We start from the raw sequence: 19,073 nt of genomic DNA on the forward strand, positions 1-19,073 counted from the left end.
ACATGTTATCTTCCATTCCAAACCATTATTGTACAGACACTGTGGCTGACTGAAATTGCTAAAACAAAAAGAATATTTTAGGAGAAAACAAAAAACAAAACAAAAAACAAAAACAAAAAAAACCTGTCCAAAGCAAAACAAACAAGACCCTACAGTCATTATTCAGTGGAACACTGTGATTAGCAAATGAATTTGAAAAAGAAAAACACAATTTTGATTATATGTAATTTGAAGATTAAATATGATGTGGACATTGTGAAATACAAATTTTTATTCATTTTTATCTGAGCTTTGATTGTAATTTGGCATCCAAAATAGATTAAAATTGGACTGGTCTGTAATAAAAAGTGATAACAACATACTGTGTTCACTTCAGACCCTGCTCATCTGCAATGTCAGTCTTGTTTGTCAGGTCCATACAAATGTTCTGGTCTAGAGGATGTAGTTACCACCAAGAAGATGATGGACAGAATGATGGAAGGGTGACCTGTGGACTTAAACACAGAAAGCACAGAAATCCCAGAAATTGCACACATGAACTGAACATAAGGAATGGGAGAAAACCGCTGCATACAAGCACAAAGTTTGAGCAAAGAGAGAAGCTTGATTCTGCTTGGTGAGAGCTACCAGGAAATTCTGTGACAGCCCTTCCCTGCCAGCACCTCACGAGAGAGGGGCTGCTCGTGCTGGGATGTCCCCAGTGCACAGCCACAACCACCAATTCCATGCAGACGTTTGGCTCTGCGAGGCAGAGATGTAGCACACAACAAATCTATTCCAAGGACACATTCAGCCCTTGTTTTCAGAAACTCCCCAAGCAACACTACTTCATTTTCGGTATATTGCCAAACACTGGCACCAAGTTTGCTGATTCTCACATCCCGTGTGGCACAAAGGATGTTTCTCAAAAGAGACTTTCCTCTCTGGTAGTGGAGCTGTTATCTGTCACAACAAGGCTGAAATGCAAGTCTGGATACGACACTTTTCTTCTCCAGCATGGTACAAAACACACTCAAGGTTCATACATACCCATCTGTGGCTGGTTCCAGACCAGATGCCCTGATTCTTCTTGGATATAGCACTGCAGTTTTCCCACATGTAATTGCATGGAAGTTCATTACACACAGTAAATGGAAACAGCAGCAGGAATTAAACCTAATCTTGGTACAGCCACTGAAATGTAAAATGCATTTCTACTTCTGTAACATTGTCTAAAGACACAGACACATCTGAGAATAGAACTAAACTCCAAAAAGAATGGGAAAAGAGATGGAGCTAATCCTCAGTTATCTTTTTATAATAGCTGTTAGGAGAAACGATTTTCCAGAACATCCATACCAGATATGTGTAAAAGAACATTATGCATTTCGAAAGTCTCCTGGACTAAAACATGTTATGGCAGATATATTGTACCTAACAGCACTTATTTTGGACTGTGAATTCATTTGCATGGTGAACCTAGTCAAGGAATTGTATGAATTTAAATACATGAAAGAAATGCAGTTTGTTTACTGTTTAGGAAGAAACCAAGCCTAGAAACCGAGAAACATAATTTTAAAACTTTAAAAAATTCAAGCAAAAAGCGGTTGTCAAAAATTATAATCTAATACTCTCTTTAAATGCATAAACAATTGAATGGTGAGCAGACAATCTAGCAATTTTATCTTCATTAGTAGTGGTGTTGAAGGTGACAATGGAAGACTGCATCCAGCTGCACCTGCCTAGATTTCAAAATGGACATTGTAAACATGGAGTGTGTATCACACGAATGACTAGTGAAAAAAATGCCTTGCATACATTACAAAGCTTTACAGTTTCTGTGAAATAAAACAGTGAGGACAACTTTGAAAATCTTGGGACCGGTCGTAAATATTTACTGAAGAAAAATGATGCATGACCATGAACTTTTCACTCCAGCAAAGAGTCATGCCAAGAAGATGTGGACATTAGAGTTAGGCACATAGAACTGATGGTGAAACTGTTACTCATCAGAACAAGCTGCTCTGCAATATTATGGATTTTCCCTGTTGTGATGACTTCCTATCAAGTTTAGAAGTCCTTCTAGAATACCTGGATTTGCTGTGTACAAATTGTTGAACCTAATATTGTGTTAATTACATGAAAACAGATGGCTTTATCCTACAGTCACACTAATCATCTAATAAATCTATACATCCCTCATCCTTTATGGGTTCAAACAGAAATAATAAAATGACCAAAGAATGCTATATGAGGAAATATTTTCATTGACACTGAAAAAGTGCTATCTGCTTAATTAATATTATTAAAATTCTTTCTTTGGCTAATTGCTTTCCCTATAAAGGATGCAATAAATAATAAGAAATAAGACACAAGAAGCGCAACTACCGAGTTCCAATTCCAGTTTAAATATATCTTCATTTGATTTGGACAAACTATTGAAGGTAAAAGATATTAAAACTATAGAACTACTATCTCCCTAGCTCGGTGTGGTATCTGAAATCATATTTTATAGCAGCTCACTCGAACAGGTCTAATCCAGCTCTATGCAGTTGTTTTAGGCAGACTATATACTTCTTACAGGCCCAAATAACTGATGTTGTTAAAATTGCCACCTTCTAAATCAATATTTTTTTATTCTGCATTTTAACACTTTTTAAAGAATTCGAGATTGCAACTATTGCTTCTTCTAATAAAAGGGATATAACAACTAACTAAAAAAGAATATTTTAGTCCTCTATTAAAAGCATGATTGCCACCATCTCCTCTGACAGCGTGTATCATAATTCTCCTAAAATCCCACATGATTTATGTGAAGTCCCGATCATTAAACTTGCTGTTGGCTTCATTTCTAAGCCCATATCTTCTCCCAGTCACCACAATTTAAATTGATCAGCTAGATGATGGGGGTTTTTTATGGGAGCAGGATAGGAAGGTTAATGACACATGGAGTTTTATTCTCTCAGGTACTGGGCCAGGTACCAAGCCCGCATTCTGAAAGCTCATAAGCCCATGCTTGAATCCACTCCTATGCAGAACATTAAACAAATGCTTTAAGAGTTGTTCCAGTTGGGAATGTTTTCATGTGTCACTGCCCAGGCCATTTATTTTGCAGGGAAAGGTGTTATCTACAAGGAAAAAAATCTTAGACATGTCACATTAAGTCAAAAATACATTATGTCAGGAAAGAAGGCTCCCAGGGCTCTGCAAGCAACAACTTAAAGGTGAAAAACCCCTAAAAAGTAAAGAATACCAAATTAAAGCTTTTTTACTGATGCTATCAGAAAAGTCCTATGCTACCAAATAATTTATTTGAATGTATATCAGCAGGATTTTTTTTTAGTTGAATTATATAGGTAGAGTTCAAATTAAACTCTTCTAGTTAAAGGACTAGCAAAATACATTATCACAGCCCTCCTCTCTTAGGCTGGCTCTTCTGTCCAAAGTCAAAGTGAATTTCAAAAAGGTTAATTCATGCTAAATTCAGATATTCCCCTGATTCCTGGGGCACAAGTTGCAACTCTGTTTATTATTTTGTTTTTCAAATCAAAAATACTGCTTTTCTCTGTGCTCACAGTTCCTGGGAGCAGACTTTTAGGATACCCCACACTAGGGTGACATTGAAGGAAGAGTTGTTTTTCAGATACTATTTACTGTGGAAATTTTACAAAGTATTGCACAGTATTGCTACAGTTATGTAAGTGTAGAATCAGTATTTTATTCTGCAATCAGCATCTGTCACTTTTTTTTCTGATAATTATTAATGACTACTAAAACAGGCTGAATTTCAACTTGACTATTTTATTCTATTAGGCCCTGGACTCTAATGATACAGTTGATAGAGTAACAATATATACAATTTTAGAATTATGTCTGTTCAAAGCTTTGTCTTGTTTTGGTTTTTTTAACTGATTAGTATCTTTTGGGTAGGCTAAATAATTTATTATGGGTTTACAATCCAATAAAGATACTTGAAAACTGTATTCTTCAATATTTATCAAGACTAGATTCTTTGGGTCTCTTAGCGTTTACTGAGTTTTTGGGAAAGATATACAACCTCTGAGGGTTTTTAAAAAAGTTATATAAAAGGCTAGATTCATCAAAATTGCATTTCTTAATCCCTAATCTGTAAAATTTTGTTCAGATTTGTCAGAGACATTTGTTTTACACTCCTTAATTAATTGGTATTCCCTTACATCTTTATCCTAGTTATCATAAAATACTTGTTCTCCATTTTAGATGTCAGGTCTGGTCTTTTTTAATCTCCAGAAGCAGTGATTCAAAATGATTCAGGTTTTTTAGTACCTCTGTTCTTTTGATTGGCCTCATGGGAAGATTTGGGCTTCCTGCAACCTGCAAGTCTAGTGAGGAAAAAAAAATCTCTTGTATGCCTGTATAAACACTAAAGTCAGAAGAAATTTGACATACATGCTCTTATTTCTCTGTTCAGGGCTGTGTTTTTTTGAAAACTATCTGATTTCAGTGCTTTCTGACTCGATAGTTGCACAAGTGACCTCATGGTCAAAGAGATTTGCCTGATCTGGCATAATGTGGGGCTGATATGGTGTCCATACCCAGGATTATCTGTAATCATTAATTTCCTGAGGGCCGGAGTTAGAATCAGGCTTTTTATACGGTGCTTTTCTTAAAAATCCTGTTGCCCTACTTGAGAAAATGAAGAAGACTAATTTTGATAACATGTAAGAACTGAAAGATTCATTCCAGTTTTCAGTGTCTGAACTCACTGAATTGCATGGGTGTGAATTTGTGTAGCAGTTATATTAGAAATGTCTGTGTAGGAATCCTGTTATTACTCAACACCCACATTTCTTGTAAACTAATAACAGGATTTGTGTTGTCTTTTGTACATTGTTCAGAAAATTTACCCTACATCCTCCACTTTACCCTTTAAAAATTTAATCAAGCATCTGTCGTTCCATAGCCTTCTCAAAACCCTCTATGTTGCTGCAAAGATTCCAGATTATTCTGTGAGTATTAGGAGGAACAGGTTGCATTTCAGTTTAGTTTGCCTCAACATGAATCATCTCTCAGCTAAGATCTGAAAACACAGTAAATGCACCAGGTATGTGTATATTTAAGGGGGTAGGTGAAAAGAAGAGATTAAAAAATTCATATAAACCTTTCTCCTATGACTCCTTATGCTTTTTTTCCCCTGTGTATGCAACAAGCATCATCAGAACCTGGATTAATTTTTTCTCCCTAGTGGGCAAGACTGGATATGCTTGATCACATGACTAAACATTACCTAGATGAGTCATCTGAAGTTATTTTCTGGCACAACCTAGAGGATTTTCATACTTCCCAAATGCTCTCCACCTTTCCACATGTCTAGCATGCCTGAGTTCACCTGGCTGCACAGCCTCCCATGGATATATCCATAAATTCTCTGCATGTTTCCAGTGTTCTCAAAACCAAAGTCATGTAAGAGAGGGCTTCCACTTCTCGACACTCTGTGGAGAGGATGTGGGAAAATTATCTGCTGAAAACCATGATGATAATTTAGAAGTCAATGAGACTTAAGTAGAAGCAGCTGTACTACTATGGTGGGTGACAGGATCCAGAGAGATGAGCAAACACCTGCTACCCACCTCGCAAGATATTGTTAGACTTAATTAGTCAGTGTTGAAAAGCACTTTAAAATCTACTGAAAAAAGGGCAAGTATTATTAATTTTTATTGTAATTACCATAATTATCGCTATTATTGTTATGTGAAATGCACTGTGTGAGAAGGCACAAGATTACAACAAGTGCCTTTCATAGAAGATACAAAATATTGGTTTCAAAATTCTCTAAATTATAGCCAAGTCTACGCTGTCAATTTGGCTAATGTCTCATTTTAGTCTTTGGTCCCACTTCTCTGACACTCTCATGCACGAGAGTTTGCTCCTGGGCTGGTGTTTGAAGGAAATCTTGTGAAAACACATTGCCAGCCATGTAAACTCAAACCTCACAAGTCCCTGCAGATAAGAACATTAGTGAAATCTGCCAGCCAGAGGTCTGGAGCAGCCTGGCATGCACAGCCAGAGCAGGACCTTGAGAAGCGTCACAAGAAAGAATTTGTGGCAAAATGCTCAGCCCTGTTTGCATCTGCCTGAGGACAGAGAGCAAGGAGGGAAGGGGCAGGGGGCACTGATTGTGTTTGGGGACAGACAAGGTGTGACAGGGAGCAGGGTAAAACAAGCAGGGCACAGGTGACACAAGGGAACAACAGCTTCTGTCCCTGGCAGCCTCCCCATCACCAGCTTACCTGACTCTGCCTCCAGACAGCAGGTCTGTGTGACAGAAAGCTGCATCAAAGCTCCAGCCAGGAACGGGGAGGGAGGCTGATCAATCACAGCCATACACCTTTGTGACCATCAGGAACAGACAGGCATCTACAAACAGTGTAAAAACATCAGCTGCCAGGCATCCCCTCTGCACAGGTCAGGGAACAAGTGCAACTTTCACAGTCACACTCAGCTCCTCAGGTGCAAAAAAACCCAAAACATGCACTGAGTTTTAAAGTAAAGGAATACACTGCCTTAGACTATTCCACAGAGCACCATCCTGTGAGAGAAATATTCACAACCCCTCCGTCTGCCTCAGGCGACCTTCACTCTCTCCCTGTTTTCCCCCGGTGATACATCCTCCACTACAGGCTAAGGTATCAAATTCTGACATCTCTGTCTCCCTCACAAACAACACACCGAGGTGCAGGTACACCTCTGTGGCAACCCCACTCTGTGGGTGTCTCCTCTCAGAGTTTGGAATGGTTCATACACAGTCACAAAAGGATCTCGGATTTGCCAAAACGGGGGGGCAATGGTGTTTTGGGGCACCCAAGCATCAAATACCAGGGCAGCCAGTTACTCCACTCCTGACTCTTCCATGGCAGTCTCTGACTTGTTGCTGGATAAAGAGGGAGGGTAGGGTATTTGAGCTCTTTGCATGGATGCCACATGGGAATGTAAATCTCACAGATGGCCACAGGTCTCCAAAGCCCTGAAAGGCACCTGGAGAATTGGTGATGAATTCTACTCATGGATGAGGCAGTCTGCTGGAGCTTTCCAGACCTCTACTCTGCCCACACCTGTGGAGAAATGATCTCACAGCAGCCAGTAAAAGCTGTGGTGGACAAGCATCAGAGGTCCATGAGTTCAGAGTCATTAGAGCCTAAGAGAAGGATGCACTCCACCTAGACAGTGATGCTGATCCTGGCACAGAATCTTAAACGTGATCCTCTGCATATAAAGGATGCACACACAACTTCATTTTCCCTAGGGTTATTGTCCCAGTGCCTTGTGAGCAGGATCCCCTCCCACTGGAAGGACTCCAGAGCAGAGCAGGAAGCAGCACACCCAGTGGTGTGGTCAAGATGATGCCCTGACCCCTTGAACAACAACAGCAGCAAGAAAAAACAGGAGAGAGGCAGCACAGAGTAACTTGCAAATACAGGACTGTAAATGAAACGGGTTTGGGAAAGGTACTGATTTCTCTTCTAGACCCTGAAAATGCAAAGTGGGAGGAAGAAGAGCTTGTCCAACGCTGTGTGCCTGTTATCCCCCACAGGGACACCCCAGAGAGCTGCAAAGGGATGAGGAGCAGCTGCTGAGCCAGCCAGGATTAGGGAGAGCAGGCCAGGCCTGCCTGTCAGAGGATTTGTCCTGAGCAGTGTGAACACAAGCTGTTCCGTATCTATCACTACAGCAAGGGAAACCTCTCTTGTATGAATTCCATCCCTATGGCCTAAATCCCCTTAAATATCACTGTTTTTCTTCTTATCTAACGCCTCCGTTCTCTCAGATTTTAATACTATTTGATAAAGTTATCAAATAAATAATCAAACACTTCCAACTAGCATATCATAACTTCATGTCTCATGCATAACATTTTCTAGCAATCATAAATGAGAGTTTCAGAAAAAGAATCTACTATTTTTCTAAAAATGAATCAAAAATATCTCTCTGCAGAAGGCTGTGTTTGTTACTGGGCTAATTAATGAACAGCAACACATATATACACAATGTATATTTATTTGTTGTGGGAGGATCTACCACAGATCCATCAATCAAAATGTTAATGGAATGATTGTTAAAACCTACCTGTCATTTCCTCCCCCAACTGAATGAGAACAGATGCGTCTGGGAAGTTCTCCAAATTATTCTCTTTTTAATGTACCTATTGGCTTTCATTATGTGTCAAATTCCCAAATCTCACCTTCTACACCCCATTACAGTTTATCTATTACTTAAAATTAAGGTAAACCAAATAGAACAGATTTCCTTAGGTTGTTCTTATAAACAAGTAGCTAGTCAGGTTTACTAGCAGGCTAGTCCTTGCCAGCTAAGGCTAATCCTTACTAGCAGGTTTCCCACATGTTTTCATTCCCTTAGGGACTATGATAATCAAAATGTATGTTCCAGGCTCCCACAGTGGGATTGCCTCCTGCCTGATAAAGTCTTGGTTTTTTGCTCCTGTCTAAAGACTGACAGTATTATGAAAATTTACTTATAAGTCAAGCAGCGACAAAATATTTAGGCCTGAAATGCACAGATTCAAAAATCACTGTTGGAACAAGCTGAGAAATCATATACAAACAAATCATCATCATCATCATCATCCTCCAAAGTCATTCAGGGTCTTAGGTCTGCCTGTAACAACACCCTCTAAAGCACACTGGGCTCCAGGTGTGAGCTTTCAACTGGAGAGTTTGAGTCACGGTAATCAGCACAAGTCAGCCTGATATTTACTAATTGAAAATGGAAAGTGCCCTTTAGCATCTGTATAGTTAAAATATCAAGTACACCTTCTTGAAAAGAATAGCCAGGGAATCTGAACTTTCTGGTCCTTGTGTGGTGATAAGCGAATCTTTACCATATTCCTCTCTAGAGAGTTACCAAGCAAGACATCTCTGGCTCAACCTGGTCAGATTAAAGTTCCATTTAGTCTATTATACTGTCCCTGGAAATAGCTAACAGTGATGATTTAACCAATGAAGATTACTTAATTAGAGAATAAAAACAGGATAGAGAGATATTTCCTATATTGGCATCCTCTCACCCCAACTACCTGAGGCAAGGATTTTTCTGAGCTAAAAGAATATCTTCACCATGTGCTTGAATTTTCTAAAACCATTCTGTTCCTTTAGATAATGTCATCATTTTTAAAGTGCACTTTAGCATATATTACATTCTGGGGCAAATATGCTGGGATTAATTCTTACACTGTGCAAAATTATCTAAATTCTGTTTTAATAAAATTATAGAAATTGCAAAGAATTGTCTTTTCTCAAGACTTGGATTCAGGTATGTGTGTCAAAGCAGAGAGCATAATGGAATATTACACTTCCATATAATGGAATAGTTCAAAATTATCTACCAGAACTTGTCAGAACCTTTCCATCACAAATACATACCAACAAACTACTCCAAGTGTGCCTTTTGGTTAGGATTCTCATAGAGCACTCTACACTTAGATAAATCCTTACTGTGATGGACATTTTGGAAATATAAAACTGAGGGGTTTCGGCCTTAAAAAAATGAAAGCATATTTAAGATTTTCTTTTATTTTAATGTACTTATGCAAACAATCTGTCTGATTTTGCAAAAAGCTATTTTGATTCTAAGGTTACAGTAGCTGAATATTAATTTTGTAAATTAGATATATATAAATACTAGTGGGATGTGTCATATCATAATACATATTATAAACTGAACTTAGATAATATATTAAAACAACACGCTCAGGTTGACAATTAAGAGATTTTTGAAAGAAAAAATATTTCCAAAACCATCACATGTGCAGCTGTCCTTATTATTTGAAGTAATTTCTGACAAGACAAAGCCAGTATAAATGTCATTTCTGTATAACTAAAAAAAAAAAAAAAAAAGACTGTCATAAATTGTTTGTAGCAATTTTTCATATTCCTTCCAGACCAGTTCTGCAAATGAAACTCCAAGGCTCCTCATCATGAAATGAGGTTTTAAGGGGATAGGATGCCACACGTGCTGGTGAATGAAGGCAGGGAAAGTCAGCGTGCACCCTGATGCTCTGAACTCATCCCACACACCCCATATCAGAGCCCTGCCAGCCAGGGCAGGTGACAACCTCATCCCAAACCCTTTTCTTGTGGAGTTCTGCAGCTGCTTTTCCTCCTGGACCGACATCTGTGAAAACCAAACCCCCCTGACTGTTGCTGCTGCAGATCCTCCTGCTTTGTCAGTCCTGTCTTCACCAGGAGGGAAGGAGAGGAGTGGGACAGTATCTCTGAGGAACTGCTCCACCACACATCTGGAGAGAACCACAAAGAGAAGCAAGACACTTTCACCTTGACTTGAGCTATTTATATCAGTGCTTGAACTGTATCTTAGAGCTTGATAATTCCCATGTAATATTTAAGAGATTTCTTTGTGCCTTTCCTTACTGTAAACTTCAGTCTATCTTAGAGTCCTTTATTAGAGTTTGATTTTTACCCACCTGCCTTCATGTGCCCTCATAGATGCAAGAAAGGTTGCTTATAATAAAATCCTGAAAGTACAGGGAAGAAAAATTTTAAGACTTTTCTACTTAAACACATGCTTTTAAGCCCATGTTTTACTACTGCATGGCTGTATAGTCTGATTTCTGACTTGGACTTTGCAGAAATATTTATTTTACCATTTTAAGTACTGACCTCATGATCTGGAACTTTTAAAAATGGGGAAAAATGGATTTTTAATGGAATCCTGAGAGGAAAGAGAACATTTTTAAAAATTAAATTTCCAGTGCTTAAAATTAATTATTCCAGTTGCCTATACTAATCTAGAAAACTAAGTCCGTAATCCTTCAAGGCAATAAAGCCAATCCACAGACTAAATGCTGAACTGAATAGATTACTAAAAATCAAAACCAGTCAAAGCTGGCTACTCCTCAGAGCTGATGCTCATGGAGTATTAGCTGCTCCTGCTCTTGTAAGGTTGACAGACACTCACGTTTGTCATGTCTATGAACATCTTTCAGATCCAAGGCTTTGGATTTAATCTCAACACACTTCGAAGAAATTCAGATTTTTCAAAGCTTGCCACTTTTATGGTTATGTGACCTAGTTATGCTCAAGTGACAAAAAACATGCTGCTCATGAAGAATTTAGAAGCCTCTGTTGTAGGACTCACTGGAACTCTTGGCTCTGCACCTAATTTTATTTGCTACAGGGGCCCATAATTCCCAACTACAGCTACATCATACACAGATAGCCATGGTGTATGCAGATACACAGATTCCTTTAGGAAGGGTGCTAAAAATCGTGAATATAACTACAGCTGACATCCTTGGAGGTTGATTTAGAATTTGGGTTCTCTTGGTGAGTTAATTCAGGTCACCTGAAAAGAAGTTTTATGGTGTTTTTATCAGCTTTTGACATACTTGACATCTGTTGTTCTACAGCAATCTCCAAAAAAAACCCAAGTTCTGGTCACTTCTAAGAGCAGGCCATAGAGACATTGTTCTAGGAGTCTTTTTTTGCCACAACTTTTGGATAGTTTCAAAATAAGCACCAATATGAGCCTAGACATGGGGTTGTTTAATTACTGCTTTTATGGGTTTTTTCACACTAAATGCATTAAATAAATATATTTCCCTTTCTAGAATTCCATTTCTTGCATTGCTGATTAAAGTCACAGAATTATTGTTAGGTTTTGTGGGTTTTGGTGCAGAGTTTTCTGGATTTGGGGTTTTTCTCAAGAAATCAAAACTGTCCATTTTCATTTGGTGGCTAATCCATTTCTCTCTCCAGAAATAGAAGGTAACATATCTGTTGCAATATGGACCTTCTTGTTAGAAAAAGAAAAGCCAAGTAAATCATGTAAAGAAATCAACTTCACTCTTTCTTAAACTGATTTTACAGTTGAATGGCTTCAAATGTAGTGTAAACAAAGCTCCATGACAAATCTATCATCTGCTATAATGCTTTCTACAAGTCAATGTACAGTAAATGTAAGCTATGTGGGAAAAGTTTGGTAGTAATTCTTTTTCTCTGGAGAAATTACAGGTACAGATGTTAACATCAAGAAATTTATAAGAGAGGACTTTTTTTCCTGTTGCCTTGCATTCATTGATAAACACCAAAAAGGAATAATACCTGATATTGGTACTTAAACAGAACATGACCCAGTCCTTGTGCAGGGCACTCTAAGCTTCTAGCCTGTCCTTCAACAGAGATGTACATTTTGTGCTATTGTTTCAGTAAATAAACTTTGTAATATTCCAAACTACAAGTCAAGAAAAAAAATTATTTGAAAAAACAAATTTGAAATAAAAAAATAAATAAAATGAGATAATATAGTATGAAAAGGATAAAATTCTCTTAATAGGTATTTCCCTTCTTAAATTTACAGTTAGACCCCAAGATCCTTCAAACCTTATTTAATTTGCATATCATTCATTGCCCATCTGCTGTATTTTCAATTTCTTTTTACCATCTGGTTTTCTAATGCTGTATCTAACACATACATTTTTCTGCATGTATGGCCTCTAAATTGTAGCTGATTGATTAAAACATATTACAAAATAAATATGTTTTGGCTTGTTCTAAGGGCTAGCTCACTGCTTAAAATTAATTACACACCCTAAATCACCCTTGGTAGCTGATAAGATGAATAATGACTGGAGAGTTGACTCCTACAAAGAATGGAAGAAAAGAGGAAGCTACAGCAAAAGACATAAACCAGAGGAATCAAAGGAGAGGTCCCAGAAAGGTTATGAAAAGAAAAGATAAATCCCAAAGCAGTCCAGCAGAATGGAGGTGTTGATGAATACATGGCTGGGAGGAGATCTGACAGTTCCCAATGTGTCGTGCAGTGTGATAAGAGCAGCAGAAGCAGCTGGTGCATGTTAAACAGCACTTTACTCTGCAATTGGTCCCACTAATTTTAATAGGATGGATTTCTATTCACTGGTGTCTCATAATCTGTCCTTTGTGGTGGAGCCAACATTTTTGCCTCTTCATACAGCCCAGGACTCTTAGCCTGTTCTAGCTGTCTGTCTGAGCTGCTGTGATTTCTGTCTAACTGTTGCATGCTTTCCCCAACAGACACTCCAACTCCTTCAGTCCAACAGCTGCTACAAACTCTTCCATTTTTGGCACAGCAGCCCAACAGTTTCAAGAGGCTTACACAGGTGGGTCAGGATCTATATTTCTGTAAAATGTGATACAGATTTGATCTTACACAATACTTGGGATGGGACACAAAAGACTTCTGTTTTGTAAGGGTCCTGAAAGCGTTCTGATTTTGGCTGTTATATTCTCATTTCTATGAAGGTACTCAGACAAAGATGGGAAGTCATTGCAAAGTGGCATAAATACATTATTTGCCTGACTGGGCATGTAAATAGGCAATGATATAGTGAACAGATTGTCAGCTTGCTTTCTAGGAGGGTTAAATGAAAATAAAGCTCTGAACTGAGAGAAACACAGTACCAGACCAGTAGTAACCCATTGTAAAGATACTTTGGAAGGAAGTAAAGGAGGATTATAAAGGTTAAAGAGTCCAGAGATTACATAGAAAAAAATTTAAGGGGGACTTTCAGAAAGAATGCCTAATGTAAACATCAGCAAAGTGGGTTTTTTTCAGAATTAGACCTGTTGCTCTAGAAGGACATACTCAGATCTCTGATTTCTACCTCTATCACGTGAAAAGTACTAAAACAAGACCCAAAAGCTGCTCCTATTCCTCATTGCAACACCTCACTAACACATTCCATTTAGCTATCTCAAAAATTAAGTTAAAGCTGCCCATTTCTAACAATTTATTGCACTCCTAAAGAACGACTTTATGACAAAAAATGCTAATTACAAAGCAAATCCATTCAGCCACTTTTCTCATGTTACTTAACACTTTGTCTACAATCTCTGCTGGAAGTTTTTCATGGAGTATGAAGACTGTTTTTAAGAGCTTTTATTTTCTCCTGATTTCTTCTGTGATAAAAAATACATATAGCTCACAGCAACACATAAGTCCACACAAAACATTAATGATTTTTTTTTTCACTAAATCTTGACAAATTGCAGATATTTTCTTACTCGCAGATCCTAAACAAGAAAAGGAGACAACACTCTGAATTGCTCCAGGAAAACAGCAATCATCATATGACACCTACTGTACTCACCTTACAGTATTTTTTTCTACAACCATTTCCTCATGCAAGGATGCTGCCACCACAGGGGATGCTCATTGACACTGGAAGAGCAGCCTAAGACAGACACACTAAAAGCACAGTAATTCTGGTTTGGAATGGGAAAATTAGTCAAAAAAAAGGAAGGAAATATTTCTGCTCAGTGACAGCACAAATTTGCATCATGATGCAACAGAGCTCAGTATTTCTGGTGTCATTCTATCCACCTGAGACATGCACTGGAGATCTTCCTGGTTTAGGGGATGGAACAGAAAAGGGCAAATTGAAATGTCTTAATGATGCTAACCTGCATCCTTCAGACAGAATTACACCTGATGTTAGGAGACCCTTCCAAAAACTTTAACCATACTGAGATATGTTTTCATTAACATACACACACAGCTGAAAGTTTCTTTAAATTGTCCCTTGAAACTCAAGAATTTGGTCACAACTCAGCTTATTATGTAGATAATATTAAAATATTTTCAGCAAAATAACATGTAAAAGTCACCAGACTACTCCATAGTCCATGGATTACCAGCCAGCAGCATGTTATTTTTCTTTGCAAAGAAACACGTTGCTTGCACAGCTACTATTTATATATGCTTATTAAGTGCTTCTTTCCAATTCAAAGCATCTTTACTAGCCAAATTTTAGAACACAATTGCAGCGTTAGGTTTCAGTTTAATGAATCAGCACTTGCCAAACACTCACCAAATATGTTTAGGAACGGAAGAAAGCAATAAACCTTAAAATTCAGAGGAAAACCAAGTTGCAAAAAGATGCATAATTCCGTTGGAACTTCATGCCTCAGAGACTTGATGTAATAAGTATACTTCTGGATTACATTTTTGATTAAATAAATCAGGTATCCCAAACTTTCATGCACATGTATGAAAATGATAGGCTTTCCCTCAATGCCTAAGTTTTCTTGTTCAGAACCATTTGCCCAAAACACAGGACCTCTCAGTACATGTTCATCATAAAATCACACAAAAATTAACTTTGATATTCATGTTCCAGGTTATATCTGTCCTGAATAATTGTTAGAAACAAATATAAAGAGGTGCAAGTAGAAAAACCAGAATATTATATGGATTTCTACAAACTTCTACTACCATTTCCAGAAATATATTCTTTCAAAAACTCCATTCTGTTTTCCAATTTCTATAATAAAACAGACTGGAAAACTAAACTTCACTGTCCCACTGGCTCACAGGTTATGACAAAGAGTTCCTAGGACACTAATTAATTCTCAGATGAATCGGATTAGTGCAGCTGCTGGACTGCAGACCCTTGTCTTGTACGAGTTACAACTGAAAGCACAAAATACTGGATGGGGGAATAAAATACCTTTGGTTTCTCCTCCATTCAAGGACATGGATGTGTCATCCAGAACAATTTGCCACCAACTCACCTCTACTGATGTCTTGATACAGACCTACTACAATTTCCACAGGCCAGTGATATGTGACCTAATTTATATATAATAAATCATATTAAAATACATTCAGGTAAAAATGCACATATTTACATAGAATACATTTGCTGAAAAACACTAAATACTAGCAACACTATTGTATTTTCTAATTTTTTGACAATATATGGATCAAAGAAAATACACCCTATGACGAAGCTCTTGACTTTGAAGGCTAAAATGGATTTTACAGTAAGGGCCAGTGACACCTAGCACTTGTTTAGTCTTGAAATCTCTTTAACAAGAGGCAATCTCTGCTGGCTCTAACTTCTTCACTATTACAAACTCCTGCACTGTGACTGCAAAGTGTTCATAGTTTGTGGGGACATAAAATCTCTCAGCTGTTTTTCTTCTCATTATATCCATGGCTTCTTCTCCCCAAATTTTCAATATCTGTGCCCTCATTTTAAGAAAATTTCTTCTGTTCTAAAATCTGTGTGATCTTCTGAATATAGCCAGATTACATCATCGGGATGGAAATTTCACTCCTAGCTATCAGCAAAATTCAGAAAATAGTTTTCTGACTCCCTTGCACTGCCTATAACTTCACTGTTATTGATTAGCCAGAATCCTCATGGCAAAGGTTAATTTAACAAGGATGCAGAGAGCAGAGCTGCATCTTCATTGCCTAGACTAGAAAATAACTGAATTGTTATCACAATTGGATAAGAATGACAGAGGCTACCTTAAACTGGGTTTATTGTGAAAACAGCAAGAAAGAGGGAGAATGATAGCATGAAAACAGAGGAGAAAAATCAAAACATGCTGAACTCATTGTAAACAGACAGTGCAGCTCAGATCAACTCCCTGGCTAGAGGTGCTGAGGGACAGATGTCTGAATTTGGCTGATCAGAATGAAGGAAATTGGCACAAAGAGCAAAGTGTCTAACACTATAATGGAGCTAAGAGCAGAATTCTTTGCATTAGAGGCATCCATTGGAGAGTATCGAGGCACTCTTTCTTTCTGTCATTACTCCACCTTATAATCCCAGCTGATATAAAGCAAAGTGCTACAATTAAAAATTAATTAATTTATTCTGAACATATTCCTTCCTTCATGTTTGTTTTTGGCTTTGCTATTAAAAGCTTGAACATACTTTCTCACTTGGCATTAAGCTTCCATTTCTTCCCTCCAGGGCTATGGCAGCTCCCCATGTGAGGCACAGATATGTCCAAGTCAGTGCACGTTTTGAAACTGCAAATCAGAATGCAATGCTCTTTGCACATGCTTTCCCTGAGCCTTTGCTCTTGCATGTGAACCAGAAGGTTCCCAGGGGACATTTTTGCCATTGAATACCAAAAAAGGCTACTGCTATGAGGGGAAAAAAAACAAAAGTAAACTATAAAGTTACAGACAACATAAAACACAAAACAGAGCATCACATGTCATGGAATGATTATTGCAACTTGTGTGGGACAACTGTCAAAGCAAAGAATTTACTGAAAATTCCAGTACAGTTTATGCTAAATTTTAAACTTCAAGCAATTTATTTAGTTATTTAGAGGATATATTAAAAAGGAAATAATTCAATAGCAACAAAAACAAAATTATAGAGTTTTCACTGAGTAATGACTCTCCTTGGGTGTTTTTTTAAAGTTTCAGATTTTTTATCATTTTTTAAGATACATTGAAATAAAATTTAAAACCCCCTCAAATACCTCTGAAACTCAGTACCTAAATATCTATAAATACCTGTGTCCTTCCACACAAAGTAGTTCAAATTCACTTGCTACTATTATTGAGTTATGTCATGCTTCATAAAATGTTGCAATCACTTCAATAACTTTTTCATTTTATCTTAGAAGCACTGAAAGAGGATCCCTACTGCACAAAAATTTGGGTTTCACTTTCATGCAGAGGATCCTATAGGAAGATAGGAAATTAGAAAATTAGCATATTAACAAATTAGCTACTTTGTAGAGTGATTCCACAAAGCACTAGAGGATCAAGTTCCATTCAACAATTCATTTGCAATTTGGTGACAAATCATGATATGCAATCCCTTCTACATCACATTTTGATTTCAAATTACCTACACGCACAGAGAAATATTCTTGCTAGAAATATGAAGGATCAAGGTCCAGATGTGCATATTGGTATGAGACTAATTTGATACATATCTTTTTTAGAGGCAAAGAATGCATGTTTGCAATAGTGATGGCAAACAATGTGCTTTTGTGGAAAATTCTTGCCATCTGGAAGGGTGCTAAATGAACACTTCGTTGGGTTATTGTTTTGTTTTGTTGATAGCCAGCACACTTATTTTCTATCTTTGGCATTTATTGTTCTTTGCAAATTGCTTTCCTAAGCCACTATAACAATACAATTTAACACTACTTAAAATATATTCTCACTTGTGATTGGAGAACATTGACAAAGAAATGAATAAATTAATCATCACAAATTCTTCAAAGCCATTTGGATGGGATTTAGTCTCCTATATCAGAGTTCAGTGGTCTGCTGGAAATACAGCAAGTAAAATTCAGCACAAACAACTTTGAATGTTTATCTTTTGCTCAATAATCATCTTGAGGCCAGATGACACACTGTTAACATGGTAAGTGGGCCATTGTATTGATTACAAAATAAAGCACAAGAAAATTACATACACTTATATAGATTTGACCTGTATTTACACTCAGTAATAAATGTTTTCTGTGGAAACCAAGAAACTATAAGGGAAGAAAACGCTATTAAGGAAAAATTAATAAGCTGGATAAAAATCAAGTTATGATAGATGGGATACATCCCAAAGTTTTTCACATGGGCACATCTATTACTCAGCACTTCAGACCTGAATGTGAGCTTTGACCCAGCAGAGATTGGTAGAACACCAGGCCAAATTTGGGATCTCAAGCCAAAGAACAACCAGATATATTTGCATTCTGTATTTTCTGTACAGAGTGCACAAACTATGCTGCTTTACCATTTTCCCTCCATGGATAAGCATGGCTATTTAGCTCTATTCAGAGTGATACAACTTCAACAACAGCACCTTACCAAGCACTTAATTTTAAGCACACCCTAATCTAATTGGAACCAAATGAATATCAGCACATTTCAGCTTAAATGGTTTAATAATTCCTTTGTTACTAAGCAGAAAGTTTCTGCAATGAAGTGGACAACCAGGAAAGGAACAAGGTAAATTTACATCCATTCAGCTGCAGATTTGGCCCAACATAAGTTGGAAGAGCTGGATTTAGTTTTCCACCCTTCCTGTCACATTTTTCACTCAATTCTGCACAGTTCTGATGTCTCAAATCTTAGTGTGATAAATCAGATTTGCAGTTTGATTACACTAAGTGGCTCCCAATATAATAAATGACATCACGATTTACGGAATTAATGAAACATGGTGTGTATTCCACCTAAATGTATCTGTCTATGCATAGGCATTCTCATCTCAGGGATTTACAATAACATCAGACTCATGGTTGACATACAAGTCTTTGTTTTACTGTCAGGCT

Source organism: Prinia subflava, chromosome 3, assembly GCF_021018805.1.
Source record: "Prinia subflava isolate CZ2003 ecotype Zambia chromosome 3, Cam_Psub_1.2, whole genome shotgun sequence".
Classification (NCBI taxonomy): domain Eukaryota; kingdom Metazoa; phylum Chordata; class Aves; order Passeriformes; family Cisticolidae; genus Prinia; species Prinia subflava.